General features: G+C 42.7%; 1 protein-coding gene across 9 annotated transcripts in view; it reads right to left on the reverse strand.

Moving 5' to 3' along the window:
• The window catches only part of PLCB1 (phospholipase C beta 1), a 648,142-nt gene that overhangs the window by 189,297 nt on the left and 446,112 nt on the right, over positions 1 to 12,733 (reverse strand). The window lies entirely within an intron of this gene.

A 12,733-nucleotide genomic window follows, 5' to 3' on the forward strand; every position in this document is an offset into this window, starting at 1 on the left:
GGTGGGGAGGGTTTAGCTCAGTGGTAGAGTATATGCTTAAGGTCTTGGGTTCAATCCCCAGTACAGTACCTCCATTAAAAAAAAATAAACCTAATTACCACCCCCCCCAAATAAACAAAAAGAATTAAAAAAAAATAATCGTTGTAGAAGGATCAGTCTTTGTCTCTTTGGAGTAACCCCTAATGTCAGTACCTTGAGGTCTTTCTTCTTGGGCTGATCAAGTCCTGAGAAAAAAATCTGTTTCATCATTTGCCATAAATAAATAAAGCCTGGATGCCAGCCTTCCAGAGCCAAATGCAGGAAGAAGCACCCCATATGTTTATCACTTTGCTTTCAAGTGTTAGCCCTGCCTTCCCCTGGGACTGGGTCATCCTGAGACCCTCTGTTTTCTTGTCTTCTGACAGTAATCCTTTAGTTTTATACCAGGTGGGAGTTCTGACTCAAACAGCTGTCAACTGATCCTCCTTATTTTAAGCTGTGCTTCTAAACTCATTTCCAGAAAAACTTAACACCATCAATTTCTGAGACTTTAAGGCTTTCATGGGTTAACTCAGGTTGGTCCACAGGGTCTCACTTGGCTAACCTATTATCAGTTTTCTCAGATGTGTTACAGCTATAAACATATAGGTAGCTGCCAAAATTATGTAATTATTGTCTCATCCTATTGTCTCCACCCTTACCAGATTGTGCTGTTAAAAAATATCATTTTAAATGCAATTTTAGTGTGGTTTCAAGAAAGCTTAATTAGATCAATGTCTAGACCATCATATTTATCCTGATGTTCCATGATTTTTCTACTCCACCAGACTGCAGAATTTTGTTGATAAAGTTTAAAGTCCAATTTCACCTGCTTTATTCTTTGATTCTACCATTTTTAGGTAAAATGAAATCAGGTGGCAGAAACTGAAGGCCTCCTGTTATAGACCTACTTTGCTTGGTCAGGGGCTTATCAGGGATCTCCTTGGTTTTCTTTTATCCATATCTTTCTGGTGAAAAGCATGCAGTGACTAATATCTCACCACAGATGGCACCACACAGATAACTTGTCAGTCAGGTTTCCCTCACTCTGTCTTTTCCCAGGAAGGATGCAGTCAGAGTCACAGAGGCAGCCTGAGCACCCAGGTACTCATCAGGTGAGAATATTTAACAGATGGAGTATTTCCTCCCTTATACTTTCTAAGACACTGACTCTTCTCCAATACAAGCAGGAGCAAAGCACTCTGACTGCTTCCAGGAATGCAGGGATGGTGGAGAAAGGGAACAGAAGACTGCCTTCTCTGCTTGCTTCTACCAAGGCCTCCTTGTCCCCAAGAGTAGGGGACGTTCCAGACGAGTCTGATGTCCTAAAGAGAGAAGCCTATGGCTTCTTTCCCGGAGATGCTCCCAAAAGTTACAAGCCCTGGTGTTCCCTGGTGGCCAGAACCACGGGTGAATTTCATCTTCTTTCCCTCCGTCTGCCTAGCCCCTGAGGGTAGCACTCATGTGTCTAAAGCCACCAAAACAGACTAGAAGGAGAGGGCGAGGATAACTCAGAATAGAGCAGATCACTCCTTAAACAGTAGAAGAGTTGACTGGACTTTATTACGTTGATGTGACAAGTTACCTGCCCTGTCAGTATTCTCTCCTCCTAACTTCTTTGCTCAGCTCTGCTAAAATTTCCTTTTAAATTCACAAGTAAGAAGTTTATTTGAAATAAATCCGTAGGCCCTCCCCTTCTTCCCAGAAGCTTACGAAAGTGACCTGCAATGAGGTCAGGTAACAAAGATAATGATCCTGCTTGCACCGAAGCTTCTGAGCCTGACGCCCAGCCCTCAGCACCAGACCCGCCCATGACACTTTACATGCGCTCTAGGACCAGGCAAGGGGAAAGGACAGCAGGGAGTGGTCACAAGCGGATCCCTAAACAGAATCCACAGCACATTACTAAGGTGCCTTGAAGGTCCCCCAGTCAGGCTCTTTCCTGTTCAGTGTGTTTTCATTCCCCTGGGATGGTTACCTTGGAAATGACCTCATCATGGCGTCAAAGCACCAACACAGAACTGCTCCTGAGTTGGTCCTAAAAGCAGATGTAAGTCGGCAGCAGCAGCGAAGTGGTAAAGTCAGGAATAATTATGCTGTGGAGGTTCAAGGAAAGAAAATGTGGCTGGCTGTGCTTACAAACACAGTCCTTAAAAAGGAACAAATGGACTCTGAGACTTGAAAGGGAATAGATTGTATATGTGCAAGCAGGACAGAAAAGGAGGAAAAAGAGCCCAACTTTGAAGAGCTTCATAAATTTCATCTATTTCCGGTATGTCATTTAACAAACTTTTATATGCTATTTACGTTACCAAAGGCAAGTTCATGTGTCTACCACACCATGAGGCCAAACAAACTGAAATATCGAAGTTTGGAGCAGAGAAAGGTTTATCGCAGGGCCAAGCAAGGAGGATGGGGTGGCTTATGACCAAGAAAAACCCTGAACTCCCCAAAGGGTTTCAGCAAAGCATATTTAAAGGCCAGGTATGGGAGGGGGTTGCAAGGTACATGATCAGCTCGTGTACAATCCTCTGAATGGCTGATGCTGAGGGAACAGGGCGGTCAACACTATCAACCCCTAGGCGCCAGAAGGTCTGGGATCATCAAGTAGTTAATTTCTTCCCTTTGGTGGTGGTTTCTAAGCATCTGAAAAACCTCAGGAAACATACATGAGATACTGTTATCTGGGGCTTCAGAGGGGAGCTGCAGCAGAGGATATGGGGGAGGAGTCTGCCCCAGAAGGCCCCATAGGGTCCTGCTCAGTTACATTTACTGTATGCAAATATGAACTCGTTCCAGCCTCATAATAACCCTACGAAGAATAATACCCTGTGAAGGGGGTACTATTTTAATGCTTATTTTATGGATGAGAAACTCCAGGCGAGTTAACTCGCCCAATATCACATGGCTTACAAGTGGATAAAATGGGATTTGAGCCCAAAGTCAGGCTTTATGTTCCATGCCACTAAGTCCTATGCTGCCCCGCTGTGGAACACATAATTTAGTACTAGAAGAAGGTAAATCATTGTCATCACCATCAGAGGAAGAGTGAACATCATCTGAGCACTGAGAGAGGTTCTTTTTAATTCCCATTGTTCAGTTGAGCAGACTGAGGCTTAGAGAGGTAAGCAACTTGTCCAAGGTCACAGGGGTCCTTAGCTTGAGAGCTGGATCTGGAGGTGGTACTGGGGCAATGGAAAGGCAGATGGTGGTGAGTGTGACTGATGGTGTTTATCCACACAGCTCTGCCAGCACTGGCCTGGAGGAGGGACGAGGATGATGAAAGGAAGAGGACCATGCGTCCAAAGCCGTTGGCTTCGATCTGGGAACCCTGGATTAGTCCTAAAAATAGCCCTGATGTGACCAAGGAAGAGTTTCTTCCCCCCACGATTTACTTATCTCTATAAAATGTGTTACTTTAATCTTCCTGTTAAAAGAAGCTGGGCTCAGGCAGGACAAATGACCCATCTGGCAGAGGCGTGAGGATTAGCTCTTTGATTTGGATTTGCCTATCAAGGTCTCAAATTCTTTTCAGGACTTAATTCACATTCTAATCTCCACAAGTAATTTAAAGCACCCTCTAGCATTTTTATTCTCCAACCCTGTTGAGTCCACCTTTTAGGATGCAGAGTGAAATACAACAAAAACACGTGTTATGCCAACGTGAGGACACGAGCAAGGCTGAAAGAAGACTCGTGACCTTGTTTTGCCAAAAACGTGCAGGTTATTACCTTTTTAAAAAACAGCCAAACACATGCAAGCGACATCTTTCAAAGCCTGGAAGCCCAGAGAAATCTCTACAAATTAGGCCTTGGAAGACAGATGGCCTATAAATCCTCATTGAGTCTTCACACAGTTGAGATGGGCAAAGGGGCTGCTGTGTCTGCCAGTCAGCATGGCCACCAGTCTCACTCTGTTGAGCCAAATGCCAATTAGGCAGGAGCTGGCGCTCACACACATGGATGTCACTGGGATTAGGTGGCTGAGAATCCATCCATCATCCTTCATTCCCTGCTCTTACTGTAATGATACCAGAGCATGTTGGATGCTACTGGCCCAATGGTTTAGCACCTCCAAAACCTAAAACTTCCAAGCACAGAAGGTATTTGCTCTGACCCTTATGTGAGTTCTGCTAGACCAGCTCAGAGGGAGTAGTGCAGATGGCTCTGACATCCCTCGGCTCACCAAAATCTATTCGCCTGCTTTCAGAAATAATCAATTAAATGTCCCCTTTTCAATTGTCTTTGGACACAAACGTTCGTATTTGCCAACTATCTGTGTTTTTGTAGAGTACGAGAACTTGGCTGGTTTCTTTATCTTTTTTATCAATTTATTTTTTTTCAATCCTGGATTTGGTATATTGTATACATGCCCTCATGCATTATTATTTTATCTTAGGCTGAAAAGTGTCATACATTCTTATGCCATTGCATTGTAAAAACTGCTCTATTACCATAACTATGTACGAATACAAGTCCAAGATGCCATGTGATAATGTCCACTACGTGGGTAAGTGCTCTTCTCAACGCCCTTGCAGACTAACTCTGATACTCCACTGTCACGGCTTTCTCTGCCCCCCTGGAGTGCACCCTGTATTCAGCTGAACTTGCTAATGTGGTTTTGTGTGTAATTTCTTAATAATCACACCTAACTTTGATTTAGCGCTTTCCCTTTTTCAAAATATTCTCACATCTGCAACTTCAGTACTTCTCACTGTTCTGTTTGGAAGGCAAGGCAACATTTTATTATTTAACAGGACAGATAAACTTTGACCCACTGAGATTCAACAGTCCTTGTAAGTTGACATGGCTAGATAAGAACAGAACCCAGATTAGAACCCTCGCCTCTTAAACATGGGCTTGGAGTCTGTTTGATTTGATTTGTGTAAGGGCTGATTTCTCATTTAGGGCTAGAGGTTCTCAGAGGGTAGGGAAGGTAGGGAAGGTGTGCACTGCATTTTATGAGTGCACTATCACCGGTTCCATCAGAGGAGACCCTTCGCAGTGGTTCCTGACCATCACATGAAGGAGAGCAAAATGTTCTAGATCCCTAACCAGAATGTCATGTTCCCTAGTTAAGATGGACATTGGCTTTTGAAGGGCTAGAAACATGAACTTCACCTTGTTTAAATCTGTCCCAGTGTCCAGCATAAAGGCAGGCTCAGAGCTGTGCTCATTAATGTTTCCTAATGAACTTCTCAGACCCTGCTATCTCTTCGTGCTTTAAATGTCACCCGACTCTAGCCTGTCCCTCATCCAGCCCTCCACTCTGCAGCATCCCTGAATGTCACTTTCCTCTTCAAAAGCCTTCACACCACCCTTCCTCACAGAGGAGGTTCTACTACATTGAGAGCCCAATAAGGAGACAAGGGTGCACCTCTCTACTGTCTGGTTCAGGAGTGGACCCAGACAGTAAGACTCCAAAAATGTGCGCTGGCTAAATAAATGAATGAACGAGCCAAGAGTGGAATCAAAGTTTCCATGTCCTTCTAGCCTTACCTTGCACTAATTCCTTCTCAAGCAAATGCGCAAAAGTTGAGTGTTCAAAGACTCAGCTTCCTCATTATAAAATGGGGATAATAACACAGACTCAAAGATTGGTTCTGAGGTTGATACAAGAAAATTAACAGGTAAAGAGCTGAGAGCCATTCCTGACACTCCACAGAACCTCACTAAATAAAACTTCCTTTCACCTCAAAGCTTCTCTAGCACATAAAAGACACTCAATAGATATTTGCTAGATGAATGAACGGAGGCGTGTCACCTTGTCTTGTATTGTACTTAATTGTAGCCATCAGCCTCCCCTCTGAATTACAGTCTCTTTGAAAGTTACTTTATCTTGACTTTGCTCCACTTCTTTGTAGTTCTTAAGTTAGGTGGGCAATATATGTTTATTAGATTAGAACATTAGCTTATTAGATTAGCAAGTGCACCAGGGATGTCAGAATAAAGGAAAAAGTCCAATGATCATCCAGTACCTTGAAGGGGCTCTCCTCTGACGTGCTGGAGATTCTTGTTATAGCTGCAGAGCTGGGTGGAAACATCCTTTTTATACTATTGTGATCATGGTGAATACTGTGCCCTTGGTAATGGCATTATAGCTGACTGGACTGATGCTCCAGGAGATACGGTTGGGCTGGACTTCCATCTGCATCTCTTAGTCTGAGGGCTTATTCCTGTACAGCAGACTGGGAGTGTTTGAGGATTAACATTTCCTAAGAGCATCTGCAAAGAGTGACCGTGGCTGGCGAACTCAGGTGTGTGTTCTACACTGGCTTCTAGGATTTGCCCAGGACGGAGATGCTGACGCAACATTTATTGGCTGCCTTCCCTTCCTCATTCTCACTTCCCAAAGTGCCCTACTGGTGAGACCTGGGATCACCGCTCTAATAAACTCTACTGGATTCTCCTCCCAGGGTCAGCTTCTAGGGAAACCTGAGCAAAGATGAGCAGCAACATTATTAAGAAGCATCTGGGACTCCTTTTCTACAGATAAGGTAGAGTGTTAGGTGAGAACTTTGATTTTTTCAATCATCCTCTTCCAATAACGCTATGCCTACTCTGCAGATAATTTTGGTTTTGCAACTGCAGTGGTTTAGAGAGACAGCTCCTAGAATTTCTATGACAAATAAATGGAATTATCGGTCATTTTCAAGCTTTCTGATGTTATTTCTCCCACTGCCACGGCACATTTCCCAGCTTTTGGTTAAGGGCGAGGGGAGACAGTCCACACCTCACCTCATGTGGCTTCCTTGTGGTCACTGTACGATCTCCATGGAGCCAAGTCTCTGCATCCAATCTGTTTCCCTCCCACTCCTTTGGTGTAAAATCAACTATTAATAGAACTCAGCTCTGGGTAAAGCAGATGTTGGGGCCAAATGCCTGTGGCTTTGTGGCTTTTCTGCTGCACCGTGCAAGCTGCTAAGCTGTTCCTTCTAACTGAGCCAGAGTCCTCCCCCGCCACCCCTGCTGGGAACGGGAAAGGTGTCACAGTCAACGATTATTAATGCTTTGTCCTGATAGGAGGTTACGTCTAGGGGAAAAAATAGTCATTATCTGCTTTATCTCAGTATTTTTCACATGCAATGGCAAGGCATCTTGGGACAGTGTAGTCGGATGAGGGAAAGAGATTTTAACACAACTCAGCAGCCTGGGGTGGATTATGCCACCAAGTTCACTTCCTCACCTCTTAAAACCGGCATTTGTTTTTGGCTTTTACTATATATATATTTTTTTTCCTGGCTGGTTGTTTTTCTGAACAAAGGCTGTTTCAGCTCTGAATGGACGTGGTTGTGGCTTTCTGGCTAGAGTCATGCTTCTGAGCAGACACTGAGGTCACTGAAAAAAAGGAGGCAAGAAAAAAAAAACCCTGGACTCCTGGGCCAGGCAACTGCTTTCTTCAGCCCAATTCCTGACTCCTGGGAAAGGAGGAAATGCAATCAAGAAAGGAAAGCAAAGGAAGTTACCAAGTCAACTAATGAACAATGGACTCAAAATGGCTATCTTGAAATATTTTATTTTATTTTATTTTTTTTATTTTAGCCAATCTCAAATACCTTGGTGAAGTCTATCAACATAGAAAACATGGAGTTAAGAGGAGCTTAGAATATACTCTCAGATGATAATGTCATTCTTCTGTGACCTTCCGCAGGGGCTAGTGAGTCAATAGGTGGGATTTAAATGGGACCTAATCAATAAAATACTAGAGTGGCTTTTGGGCAGATTTCTCAGTGAAGTAACTTAATTAAGGCATGAAAAGAACTGGCTACATCATACAACTTTCATCTGTCTTTGTCTTTTGGGAAGAAAATCTACATCATTAGAGTTGACTTTGTTCATTCATTTCTGTTCTTTTATCTCCTGGATTGCTGCACAGGTCACCTATTTAAAAATATTTAAATGGATGCCACCTTAATGGTGAGGCAGATCATTAGGTCAGTCAATATCTCCCCCGGATGAGTAATTTTTAAATGGAGGACCCCAAATCTCTTGGGGCTTCGGCAGAAGTGCCTGCAGAGGAAGAGATGGAGGGGGAGGAGAAACAGGAGTAGGGCAGCCATCACCCGCTACAACGCACGCTCCCCTCACTCAAACAAAACAGTGCCTCTAAAGGTTCTTCCCACACATTGGCCAATCCACTGAGGCTTTGTTAGAAGAAACAGACACACATAAAAGGATGCTATGTCAAGGACAGTCTGAAAACCACAGTTATGAATGCAAATTGCTAACTTCTAAACAGCCGGCATTGCATATCTTTTCTGAGTAAGTCCTAACAAAGGGCTCCATGTGGGAGTCTGGAGACTCTGCACTGGGTGCACAGAAAACTCTGCACTGGGACACGGAAAACACGTCCTACTCTCAACATTGTCACTTCTTTAGCCGCCTCTTCTATGACCGGAGAATTTGAGCTAAATGGCCAAGTCCCTTGTAGATAGGAGGTCCCATGATTTGAGGCCACCGGCCAGGACTTCAGGAATGGAAACAGCTAAGAGTTATGTGACAGGTTGCAAGGGTTGAGCCATGGGCACAGCTCCTCCATTTTTTTTTTCCCCTCAATGCTTAGCTACCCTGAACTTACCCATCTTTCTCTTTAGATTCTGTTAAGGCTATTTATAGAAAAGTGTTTGTCTTAGCTTGTGTTCTTCTAAAAGAAGGCTTTGAGATAAGGATTTGAATGCAAGTAGCTTAGTTGGGAGGTAACCCAGGAACTAACAGTAGGGAGCAGAGAAATGAGAAGGGAAGAAAAGGCAGCTAAGAAGGGAAACATTATCAAGCAGGCTACAGTTGTGGATGACTGAGGCTCAGTTCTACTTGGGAACTCGGGGAGAATGCAGAGAACGTGTACCACAACTGTCCCACCCAAGGGGCAAGAAAGAGAGGTACTGTCTTTTGAATGAAAATGACCCTTGGGGCCATGAAGTCCTGGGAACTTGTAGGTTGGCTGTGGTTGGGCTGAGAAAAGATCCTGGAGAGATACAGAGGATCTGTGACTGTATTGGAACAATGGATGCCAAGGGATATGGAAGAGCACTGCAGTTTGCTAGTATTGGTATCATCCCATTTTACAGATGAGGAACCTAAGGCTTAAGCAAGTGAAGTCACTTGCCTGAGATTAACTGGTTTAACCATAACACAATGCCAGCCTCTTTCCTTAATCACGGCATGTTTCATCTCTCAAGGATGAACAATAGATATTAATAAAAATAATCATTATTTCTTGTAACTTCTACCTAGTAAAAAGTCATGGGGCTGGGAAAATAATGATTTTTAAAACTCTACTAAGAAAATTAAGTGATAAAGTACACAGTAAGATCCCAGTGTAAAATCTTTACATTTTAAACTATAATAATTCCATTTTAATAAAAACACAGATAAAATAATGATTGAATCAGAAATGAACATTTGTGCATGGATATGACTTGCTACATTTTTTCAGGTTTCATCATCAAATGATTCTAATTTATTATTAACTGCAATAAGCTAAATAGGCCTGTTAGCCAAGAGACAGTAGCATTCAGGAGTGCCTCTGCCCAGTGCTTTGTTTCTCACTTCCAGACCCATAAATGGGTTGAAATAATTTGACCTAAGTGCCAGCTCTCATTTTTCGTTAGTTCTGATGAACAAGAGTTTAGTGGGCAACAATTTATACATGCAACCTTCTCATCATGACAATTTACTTAATCCTCCCAGCAATTCTCTCAGGGAATACTTTCAAAGATGAGAAAAATCAGGGGGTGGGGCTGGTCCAGGAGATTAAACGCGTATCCTAAGATAAGCTAAGCAATGATGACCTGTTGATTTCTGACCCAGTTTTAGTGGGATCTGCTGTTTTTATCTGCCTGGTGACCATTTCACCTTTTTCTAGGTGGCACACCCCAGCTGAAATTTTAGGGAACCACCTCTCTCCCACTGTGAGTTTATGTGGTTTGGGTGGTGGACTCCTTCTTTGCTTTAGGGAGAATCATGTGACTGACGTCTGTCCAACTGGCACGTTCTGCCCTCCAGCTCACGGTGATCCCGGTTCAGGAGTGGCAGTGGGTGACTTAAGCCAGGTTCTAGTTTCTGGTACTTTTGATGGAACTATGACAAAAGGGAGTTTCTGTGTACTGAGGCTGGCAGGCCTAGAGCTGCTGGTGGCTTTCTTGTCACTTCAGGAGAGCCTGCCCAAGAATGACAGCCAGGACAGAGAACATGATGGGAGATGAAAGACAAGCCTTGATGGTGTCAGTGTGAGCCCCTGGATGTAGTCATGTCTAAAGTCATTAATACCTTCACTTTTTGCTTATATGAACCCTTCAATTCCTTTCTGTGCTTCAGTCTTTCAGTTTGGATTAAGTTTCTGTGATTTTTCAACTGAAGGAGTTCCAACCACTACTACCCATTGCAAGATTCTCAAGTCCAGGGTTCCCTCTAGCACACTCCTGGGGCTTCATGCTCTTGACAGTGATGATAGGAAATGTGGAGCCAGCTGGCACTCTCTGGAGTCATAAACCCCCCACCCCTGGGCTCTCTGTGTCCCTGGATCCATTGACAGCCTTAACTCCTACTCCCCCCTGCAGGACCCTCCGCACACCTGCGTTTCTGCAGGATACAAACATCTCTTGATGTGTGTTTACCCTAACAAAACTCATCATCCCAGGAGATAGCTGGGCTCACAATACCTTAGGCGGACAGGCCTCACATCCTGCCCTTATCAAAGCCATAAATCCTATCATTCAGAGAAGTCCCTGACAGATCTGACAACCAATCAGGTGCCTGGGCACGAACTGACCATGCAGCCCCTCCTCCTTGTGTGCACAACCCCTCCTCCCAATAAAAGACCCTGCGCGGCCACCCTGGGCGCTCATGCAAACACTGCTTGCCTGTGTGGCCCGCTGTTGCCTATAGCAGTGGCCCTATTAAACCTTCCTAAAGTCTTCTCAGTCTCTGGTAATTCTTATCCCAACCCCCGTCACCAGCCCGCCACGTTATGCCCACAACACAATACAGTTCACTTGTATGAGCATTTTAAAAATAAAACAATACTGAATATACAATGGGGTTATTCCTACTGATGCAATCATTATTAGCTTAGGTCTATTCGGGGCAAAAATTCTTGCTCTATCTGAACTTCTATTTGCTTTGCTTAAAACCAAATCGCTTTGCTATTATTAATTATGAGTTCATTTCAACTCTTAAACTCTTAACACAGGGAGGACTGATCAAATACTAAAAGAGATTATGTAGTTTCATTTTTATGATTTAACTGCAGTGAAGCAAGGAAGCTTTGGTATACTATACCTTATAAAAAATCCAAGAGGAATAACTGATGATAAAAAAAGAAATGAACCTTGAAATATCGGCTAATATTATAATCTGTTATATTAATTCAACTGCTTAACAAATACTCATGAACACCTGCTCTTCACGGAAGAACAAAAGCTTGAAAAAACTCAACCATTTTCTTTTGGCTTGGCAGTTTATTTAAGGACAATTTGACTTTCTTTTACAGACATAGCTGTTGAATCTAGAGATCTGTAGCATGTATTTAAGGCACCAATAGAATCATTTAACTTTTCATGCTAATTTTACTCACTGCCTTTCCTCTAAAGGGTTTAAATAATTCAAAAAAAAAAAAAAAACAAAAAAAACTCTAAAAGACATTAGTCTTCAAACCGACATCCCTGACCCTTTTGTTTGGAAGAGCCAGGGGTCACTGTGTGCCCCTGGTGTTAAGCATAGCTAGGTTTCAGTGCAAACAACATGGCCAGAAAGAAACATTTGTTGACCTGGGGCCACAGCATTTTTCAGTGTGTGATTTTAAATTGTAAAAAGCAGCCAAACTCCTTTGAGAATAGTTTCTCGTGGAACGAGATTCCAACCCTGTGAAACCCAGACATGTGAACACTCGGCCTCAGACTGCACAGAGATCTTCTGATTATTTATTTTCCTTTTCTGTTGACTTGATTCTATTTCAAGACCAATCAAAAGAACTCAGAGATGAAGGAACTCAATCTTATGTGTGGGACTAAAAGCTTGAACTTACCATACGGCTCATGTTCTCATGTTTAGAAAGCATACGTCTACAAGTCAAAGAAAGTGGTACATTTAACAATACTCCAGATATTTTAAATATTACATTGTTGAACATTTTTTTTGCATGTGTGACTTATAGAATCAAGCTTAATGTATTTAGCCTTATCTCCTCCTCTCCCCAGAATCAGCCTCCTCCCTGTTGCAACACCACCACACCTCTGCTACAGACTTTTTTGAATCTAATACCTACATCTCCAGAAACAGAAATTCCAGCGCGGAAATACGGCTAACATACTAATGACACCAGATGCACGGAGCATCAAGTCTGTCATCTCTTCTGGGTTTTCGCTTCACACTTCCAGGTGCAGTGCTAGCAGTCAGCTCACCTATGCTCAGTGTTAGCAGTTAGGTTTTTGGCCACATTAGAAGATTTTTCATTTAATTTTAGATTACCTTTTGGGCAAAAATTATATAAGATGCATATAAAAACTAAATATTAACCTATGTAACTTTGTATATTGTTTATTTGTTTCACATCTATTTTAAAATATGTTTCTTGATATCAGAGAGTATATGTGTATTTGTGTTATTATGTATGTATATTATATATGTATCTTATTTCCATCACTTTATATCAAATATAGGCACGAGAGAAGTGTCTTTCTCAGATAAATGAGACTGAGTTTTGTTGTCAATTTAAT

The sequence above is a fragment of the Camelus bactrianus genome, chromosome 19 (genome assembly GCF_048773025.1).
Source record: "Camelus bactrianus isolate YW-2024 breed Bactrian camel chromosome 19, ASM4877302v1, whole genome shotgun sequence".
In the NCBI taxonomy this organism is placed as follows: domain Eukaryota; kingdom Metazoa; phylum Chordata; class Mammalia; order Artiodactyla; family Camelidae; genus Camelus; species Camelus bactrianus.